This window comes from Pinus tabuliformis, chromosome X, assembly GCF_031772625.1.
Source record: "Pinus tabuliformis cultivar Carrire ecotype Pingquan chromosome X, CPIR1, whole genome shotgun sequence".
NCBI lineage: Eukaryota > Viridiplantae > Streptophyta > Pinopsida > Pinales > Pinaceae > Pinus > Pinus tabuliformis.
This window is the reverse complement of record NC_142308.1, coordinates 1,555,835,900-1,555,845,358: the sequence shown is the minus strand read 5'-3', so window position 1 is coordinate 1,555,845,358 and position 9,459 is coordinate 1,555,835,900.

The window sequence follows — 9,459 nt, the reverse complement described above, 5'->3', positions numbered from 1 at the left end:
TTTAAAACATATTCTAAATCTAAATTATTTTATATCATTAAAATTTATATATATTTTTTACTTGAAATGTTTGAAATATTTTTAGAATATCTTTACCCACTTCAATTATAAAAAATATTATTTATTTTTTTAATAAAAATAAAAATATTATAATTTTAATATTAAAAAATAAAAATAAAACTTAAAACTAAATTAAGCATTCTAAAATTAAGTTATAAGAAAGCTTTATCAGTGTACAGTTAAAGCGAAAGCTTTATCAGTGTACAGTTAAATGAAGTATGATACATGAGATTTGAAATGAATATCACTTGGAAGGTTAGAATGGATGTGAAACATGGTATTTTATTAAAATTAGTTTTAAGTATGATATTTATTTTTTAATATTTAGTAAAAATATTAATTTCTTGTGAGTTTGGTGAGAATATATTTTTATTTTTTGCGAGTTTGGTGAGAATATATCATTTCTATCACGTAGTGAATTGAACTAGTGATTTTGCATCAAAGAGTGTCTTAACAAAATATTTATTTACTATCTATAAGTACCTTAAAAAATACCAATTCATCGTTTATCCAAAACTTCATAGAAAAATATATTATTATTATATAACTAAAATATAATTAAATAATATTTTTTTTATATATTTAATATATTATAATATTACTTTTAAAATCATTTTACATATTAAAAGATATTAAGAATATTAGAACACCCTACATCATATAAAAGATATAAAGAATATGTCACTATCCACATTCTTATTATTTATTTAAATAATTTATCAAATTTAAATTTTATATAACTAATAGGATGAACAATCAGATTTTAACTTGTTTTAATTAAATCAAAAGAATAAGAAACTCAAATAATGGTTTTTGATGAAAATTAATTAAACATCTTTTTTCCTATAATATTAAATATATTGTATTTAAATTATTTTTAGCCGCACTATATTGTATCATGCAAATATTTCTATTTGTGTGACATCACAACAAAATTTATCCTTTCATTGTACAACGAATTCCACCGAAATTTACTTTTGTGTAATAACTTGAATATCTTTATATTTTCAATCTCCAAATTTACTTTGTAGTTTCCTTTCATGTGACACATCAAATTTTCTCTAACTTATCACACATGTGACATGTCACAACAAATATCCTTGTAGTTTCTATTCATTCGAAGTAAGGTTTTTATAGTACACATCATCTCAAAGTTTTAAAAATATGTAAGAGACAAAATTTAAAGAGAAATACATAAAGAAAAAAGGATTTTAAAGAAAGTGTGAAGCACATAATATTTTACACACCCAAAATTGAATCATGCAAAAGGTTGAAAATAATGTCAAACATTTTTGATGTAGTAAAAAATCATATTATTATATTACTAAATCATAACCTAATCACGAAATTCTAGTTGAATGTTATACTTATTATTCAACAACGGAAAAATGACATTTGTATGATTATCAAAGCTAAATAAGTGATTAGATATTATAGAACACTCTACATTGCTTGAAATGCAAAGAGTATAGTATCATTGATTTAAGATATTTTGGTCAACTTGGCCTTAATACATGTAGTAAAATGATATTTTGATCAATTTGGCCTTAATACATGAGGAACAACTTTTTAAGTTGATTGTGATTTAATGAAAATTAAAAGAGACTAAAATGTTGATTTTTTTATAAAAATTAGTTTCTTTTGTCTATGTTAAAATATATTTAACCTAAAAGTTTTTTAACTACATTGTGATAAAATTTCTATTTATTATTAGAAGCAATAGAAGAGATTAAAGAGTGATTAATTTCACACAACAAATCACACATTTCATATAATTTTGATCATAAAAGTTACAATTATATAAGACATAATACACTGAATTCAACACGTTTAGATAATTACTCTAACTCATACAACGGAAACAACAACTTCTAGACTGACTCCTCGTAACTCCTAATGACAACTACACATGACATGGAAGCATTCATTACAACACCCTCCCTTATTGCTTACATGGATAACAAGAAAAACATATTACACCAATAAATAAATCTTTGTCTGACTATTCTTCATCACCACCCACATCTAGTCTAGAATCTCACAAAAACTGCTATTTCACCACCACATTTTCGAGTTGTTACTTGAACTCCATTTAAAATGCCATTGCCTCTGACCATCTTGATGAACTTTGCAAGATCAACAATATTGACAACTCGACTCGTTGGGGCTTCTGCGATAAGAGTCGTCAAGTAATGAACTGTCACGCCCCTACACCTGCGGTGATCTTCCAACCGCTTGTAGCGAGGTGCGGCACCACCGAACGCTTTCTTTTTAACAATACTAACGTTTATGGGCTACGCCTATTCCAACATAAGCTTACTTAACTTGTATTCTTATAACCGAATAAAGTGTTATCCTTTATACTTTAACAAAGAACATTCTCAATCATCAACCATGTACAATAAACCGAGAATAATACACAAGTATAATGGGAGGGGCAACTCCCGGTAAAGTCTGCCCAACAATATATTAAGAATATTAGTTTACAATACAACAGTGTGTCTTGGCCGAACCAAGTCTCACACTTAACTGAATTTTACAACAGGCAGGCCACCTGCCTTTTACAACCGTGTCGTACACCTTTTGCACAAGAGGAAGTGCTCACCCGAGCCACCCAACCTTCCTGCCAAATCCTGCACGAGACTGCACATTCGAACCTCCTCAAACCGTACTTAAGTCAAAACCTACACCTTAGAAGTGCTACGCATAAGGTATGCGCAACCTCCTTTTACCCCTATGCGTTTTACCCCTTGTACGAATGAAGATGAGCGAAGTTCATTGGTACAAATGAGGAGCAGCCACCTTCTACTTATACGCATATCATCCATGCGTTAAGCCTTAGGCTGACCACTCAAATATCTATATGAACACCCCTTAAAGGTTATTCCACATGTCGGCTTTGTATATTTTTATGCTCCACGTTGAACATGTATAAACCTTCATATCTTCTTATAACATGTACGTATATGTATGTGCTTCATTATATTATATTTTATTATCCATGGTTCTCCATATATATGTGCCATCGCATGGCCATATGTCTTATTATCATGTTGGTCTTTATATATTTAATATCGTATATAAATGTGTTCGCTCACACTTAGTCACATTAAGTGTTGCACATGTATTGTCGCTTTTAACGTCGCATAAGGTTCGGATGACCGTCGCACTTCGTCGCCCAAGGAGCGCCCGCCCGTCGCACTTCCGCCCGCTCGCCGCACCATCGTGCGCCCGTCGCTCGTCTGCCCGAGTTGCGAAGGCCTTACATTCTCCTCCACCTGAAATCGTTGTCGTCCTCGACAACATACCATCTCGGTAGCTCTCCACCAAGATCATCGTTCAGGATGTCGACCTTTCTACACAAGGCAAACATCCTTGCAACATATGTAGAGACTCTTTCTCCACTATGTCTCGGCCTAGTGACCACTGCCACCAAGCTCACCATCCATAATCCATGCTCAGGTCCATGGAAACTCCATCCATCTCATCTGCAACATGTTGTCCATATCAAACCGACTCTTGATGTGCCCCATTCAGGTCCATGAAGCTCTCTCCATCATCTGCAATGTGCCACCCTCAAGTCTGCCATCGAAACAAGTATGCACTTGTCTCACCTATCCATGTGCTGCCCATGATCCTTGATCAAATCAGCTCCCATGTATAGAAACTCGTTGAGTCTCGGCTCAACCCATGCTCAAGTGTATCACCAAAGCATCATCATCATCATTGTAACTTCATCACTCCAAAGTGTCTCATCGATCCTCCACATCAAGTCACTCTTCCAAGCCATGTACTTTGAAAGTATGCATCCCATACTGCATCAAAATCACCTGACCTCAGCTCCTCAATGCATCAGGTCTTCTAAGTCCACCGTACATGAAGTCCCTAAAAGTCACAACAATCTCATGTCATCATGAGCTCCATAAGCCATCCATGAATCAACACCTCAACAAGCATACAATATGCCTCAGCTCCCCATGTGGTAGGAATGCTCCATGGCTGCTCACAACTCCATCCTAGTAATCAACTCTCGATGTGCCCCATTCAGGTCCATGAAGTCCTCTTCATCATCTGCAATGTGCCATCCTCGAGTCTCCACTCTTATCAACTCTTGATGTGCCCCATCCAGGTCCATGAAGCCCTCTTCATCATCTGCAATGTGCCATCCTCAAGTCTCCATGTCACACTAGCAAGTCCTCCTGCATAACATTCCCGCCCCAGCACCTTGTTTGGATGTCCCTTGACATCTCTACAAGTGCTTCCACACAATGTCCTTGCATAGATCTCTGCCATGCTCCATGTCTTCAAGTCCCCAACCTGATGTCCATGACTATGTTGTCCAGGTAGTCCAACCAAGTAGACCTACCACAACAATCGGTCATCCTCATCCAAGCTGCTATCTTCGGTTTAGTGAACTCGGTCACCCAACCATCTCATCATCGCATCATCATGTCATGAGTCCCTTCATCATAGCTCCTCCACCAAAGTGTCCACCAAGACTACCTCTTGGTCTCGGCCATGAGAAGTCCACCCAAAACATCACAAGTGTGTGCCCTCCAATCTGTCCATGAGTCATGCCAGGCACCTAGCCAATTCTCCATGTGGCTAAAGCATGACTCATTCTTCCACAACGATCATCAAGTTCCACCCTTGTCCCGGGTCCTTGCACCTTCCATCACAAGGTCACAAGTAACCCCAACAAGCTTTCCAACAACTGACAATCCCTGTTCATCAACATGAGGCTCCTCCTCATTCAACCATGTTGGCAAACTGCACGATCCTGGCTTAACTTGATCATCCTCAAGTTTATCCTCCATCGTAGTCATGTCTGCAACATCTTCAATCATCACGGCTTCCTCTTCCTTGTTGTCACAACCTGCAACCTCATCTTGCTCCATTGTCCAACCGAGTTGAAGAAGCTCTTCCTCAACATCCTTCTCCAAGGCTTCAAGCTCTTCACGGATTTGGGGCCTCTCTTGTTTTAACCTCTTCAACCTATCCAAGGTAAACAAGAGCTTCCTCCTTCCTGCTTCCAAGCTTGCCATGCCTTATTGTCAATCTTCCAAGTGTTCTCACACTTGCTTCACTAGTTCCGACCGAGCTCTGATACCAACTGTCACGCCCCTACAACTGCGGTGATCTTCCAACCGCTTGTAGCGAGGTGCGGCACCACCGAACGCTTTCTTTTTAACAATACTAACGTTTATGGGCTACACCTATTCCAACATAAGCTTACTTAACTTGTATTCTTATAACCGAATAAAGTGTTATCCTTTATACTTTAACAAAGAACATTCTCAATCATCAACCATGTACAATAAACCGAGAATAATACACAAGTATAAAGGGAGGGGCAACTCCCGGTAATGTCTGCCCAACAATATATTAAGAATATCAGTTTACAATACAACAGTGTGTCTTGGCCGAACCAAGTCTCACACTTAACTGAATTTTACAACAGGCAGGCCACCTGCCTTTTACAACCGTGTCGTACACCTTTTGCACAAGAGGAAGTGCTCACCCGAGCCACCCAACCTTCCTGCCAAATCCTGCATGAGACTGCACATTCGAACCTCCTCAAACCGTACTTAAGTCAAAACCTACACCTTAGAAGTGCTACGCATGAGGTATGTGCAGCCTCCTTTTACCCCTATGTGTTTTACCCCTTGTACGAATGAAGATGAGCGAAGTTCATTGGTACAAATGAGGAGCAACCACCTTCTACTTATACGCATATCATCCATGCGTTAAGCCTTAGGCCGACCACTCAAATATCTATATGAACACCCCTTAAAGGTTATTCCACATGTCGGCTTTGTATATTTTTATGCTCCACGTTGAACATGTATAAACCTTCATATCTTCTTATAACATGTACGTATATGTATGTGCTTCATTATATTATATTTTATTATCCATGGTTCTCCATATATATGTGCCATCGCATGGCCATATGTCTTATTATCATGTTGGTCTTTATATATTTAATATCGTATATAAATGTGCTCGCTCACACTTAGTCACATTAAGTGTTGCACATGTATTGTCGCTTTTAACGTCGCATAAGGTTCGGATGACTGTCGCACTTCGTCGCCCAAGGAGCGCCTGCCCGTCGCACTTCCGCCCGCTCGCCGCACCATCGTGCGCCCGTCGCTCGTCTGCCTGAGTTGCGAAGGCCTTACATGAACCATCCTATGGACCAACCACCATCTGTCAGATTTGCAAGATCAACAATATTGACAACTCGACTCGTCGGGGATTCAACGATAAGAGTCATTAAGTAATGAACCATCCTATGGACCAACCACCATCTGTCCAATATTTCACTTTCGACTATTCGTCAGTTGCTAGGATGGAGGTCTAGATACCGAATGTGTTTAAAAGTTGATCAAACAACTTGACCTTCCAGGAATTGATCTTTCAAACACCGGGGTTTCCAGTTTAAGAACCACCAACCCGTTTTATAACTAATAATAAACACACAATAATTGATGTGTTTTTACACCAAGGCTTCTAGTTTAAGAACCACCTACCCTTTTTAAATAATATAATATAAATTTTACATATACAACCACTTAAAATAGTATACTCTTTTTTTTCGTTGGCCCAACATTGACACAACCTAACTCAAAAAGAGAATCCATAAACAAGAAATCCATAAGAAAGTTAGTGAATTGCACTTGAAGTTGATTTCCCATTGTGCCTATCTTCTCAGATGGTGTACAAGATAATAGAAAAACGAAACAAGGGGAACAACTATGGAAATTCAATTTTTACTAAAGATTGTGTAGATCCACAGGGTGGTCTCTTCTCTGAATCCCAGGATGCACTAACCAAGGGTTAACTTGAGTACATCTAAACATTCTTTGTTGCAGCTTTTGCAATGCTAACAAATGGAATCCCTCTAATATATGATACTGCACCCTCTTCTACTTTTCTGTGACCAACGACCACAAAAGGGTTTCTCCGAAATTCCTCTGGAACCACCATCAAATACTTTTCATGTGACCATGCAAAACCCTGAAGGAACCCATCTCTAAGGCTGCAACAAATCCAATTAAACCCGTGGAGAACAAAAATGAGGTGGAGAAGAAGAAGCATCCATGTAAAATTCAAACTTTAATTTTATCTCAAATTTATATCGAATTCCTTAGTGAACAAGAAAATATTTTGATGTGAAATCAACTTTCCTTATAGGATTAATGTCGCTGTAGTATTCTCTTTGATTTCCTAGATGGCTTATGATGGATTTGCAATATCGTTTCGCCGGCTACAACTTGAAGAATGTAGCGAGCGATGCATTCCTATGCTTCATAATACATTGTCTCGCCTTGACATTAGGTAAAGAAATATAATTTTGTTTGTCAAAATGACCAAGCATTCTCTCAGTGCATATTTTCTACGAGCGATCTTCCATTTTGATTGTTGTGCAGTCAAAGCCTCTACCTCATGAGAATATCTCAGGATACAAGATCTGAAGGTTTCGTTTAGAAGGATAGACATGCCCAATCTCTAGCTTCCTGGTATGAGCCTCCTAAGAATCTGCATGCGACTTTATTTGACACACTCATAAAAAACAAGCAAGCTAGAAGGAACACTATCGGAAAGGAGGCCCCGAGGCAGGCGACACACAACAGATACAAAATCCTCTCATCAACAACAGCGGAGAAAGGCCAAGCGAGCAACTTCATGCAACAAATTCCAGATTAGCACTAGGAAATGGACACGGAAATGGAAAACACCACAAACCCATCCACAACTGAACAGGCAACTCAGGAAGAAATGGAAATGGACTACACACAGGAGCTTCCCACCTCAGAGGAAAAAGCAATAGAGGAAATTCTGATGGGAATGGATCTGCAGAAACTTTCAAAGGAATGGACCTCAAAAGGATTCGAGGGTATTCCAGAAGACCACCTCAAACGTATAGAATAAGCATACATCCTGCAATAGAACTTCCAAAAACAAAGAGAGAATCTAACTAAGGGGGGGAAGCAACCAGTTGGCGGCATCAAAGCAAATCTCAAGGCCAATAATCAAATCACCAAAGGCCAACCTAAAAGAAGAGGTCGGAAAACGGAAGGTCAACATCTGGCTGAGCTGGGATTGAGCCTCATCAATGCGGGCAAGGTAAAGGTTCTATCTTTCACCCCCAACATTTTATCATGAATTGCACATCTTGGAATATAAGAGGAATCAATAGCCCTTAAAAAAAAAGGATTCTTAAATCCAAAGTAATCTCAGGAAAAACAAACATTCTTCTGTTGCAAGAAACAAAAAGCGGCCTGTCTGAAATGATGAACATACAATAGACCTGTTTTAGAAAATAGTATAGCCATTTAGCCATAGCTGCTCAGGGCACGGTTGGAGGCATAGCCACTTTCTGGAAAGACTCCAGGTTTCATTTGATTGACTCATTTGCTTCAAGGCATGCCCTAACAACCATCCTTCAGGTCATAGGCACCAAAGAGAAAATATGTATTACAAATGCATAAGGGCCTCATTCGGTCAAAGAAAGCCTGGCTTGGCTCAATCATCTAAAAATCTATCTCTAGCCTATTGATCCTAAGTTCCAGATTCTGGCGGGAGACTTCAACATGATCCTAAATATGGATGAGAAAAGGGGAGGTCTCCGTCGTCTTGATTCAAACTCCCAAGCTTTCCAAGGTATGATTGACGATATAAACTTCATAGATACCCCTACCAAAAATGGCATCCACACTTGGAACAATAGGAGAGGGGGAGAGCGTCAAATTGCTTCTAGACTGGATCGGTTTGTTCTCTTTGAAGACCTTTTCCTTTCATCTCTGGAAACGAAGGCCATCATCGCTCCACAGGCAGGGTTTGTTCATTGGCCGATTGTCCTTACCTTCCAGATCTCTTTAAAACAAAAAAATGCCCCATTCAGGTTTGAAGCTTTTTGGCTTTCCCACCCGGATTTCCAAGACAAAATCAAAGAATGGTGGACTAAAGATTTCCCCCCTCAAGGAAGCAATATGAAAGGATTCCATCAAAAACTTAAGTTCATCAAGCAAGAATTAAAAAAATGGAACCAAGAAACCTTCGGAGATATTACCTCGGAGAAAAAGATTATAGAGTAAAAAATGAAATCTCTTCAACAAACAATCATCCAGAACGGGTTAACAGAGGAAACAAAGCAAACAGAAATGGAACTTTAGAAAGATTGGGATATAAGAGCAACTAAGGAAGAGATCCTTTGGCGATAGAAATCTAGGATCCAATGGCTTAAAGAGGAGGAGAGAAATACTTCTTTCTTCCACAAATCTATGATCCATCACCGAAAAATTAATAGGATCCTCAACCTCAAGAACAAGTAGGGGAAGATGCTTGATATTCATCAGCGTATTGAGGAAGAACTCCATTGGCATTTCTCAAGCA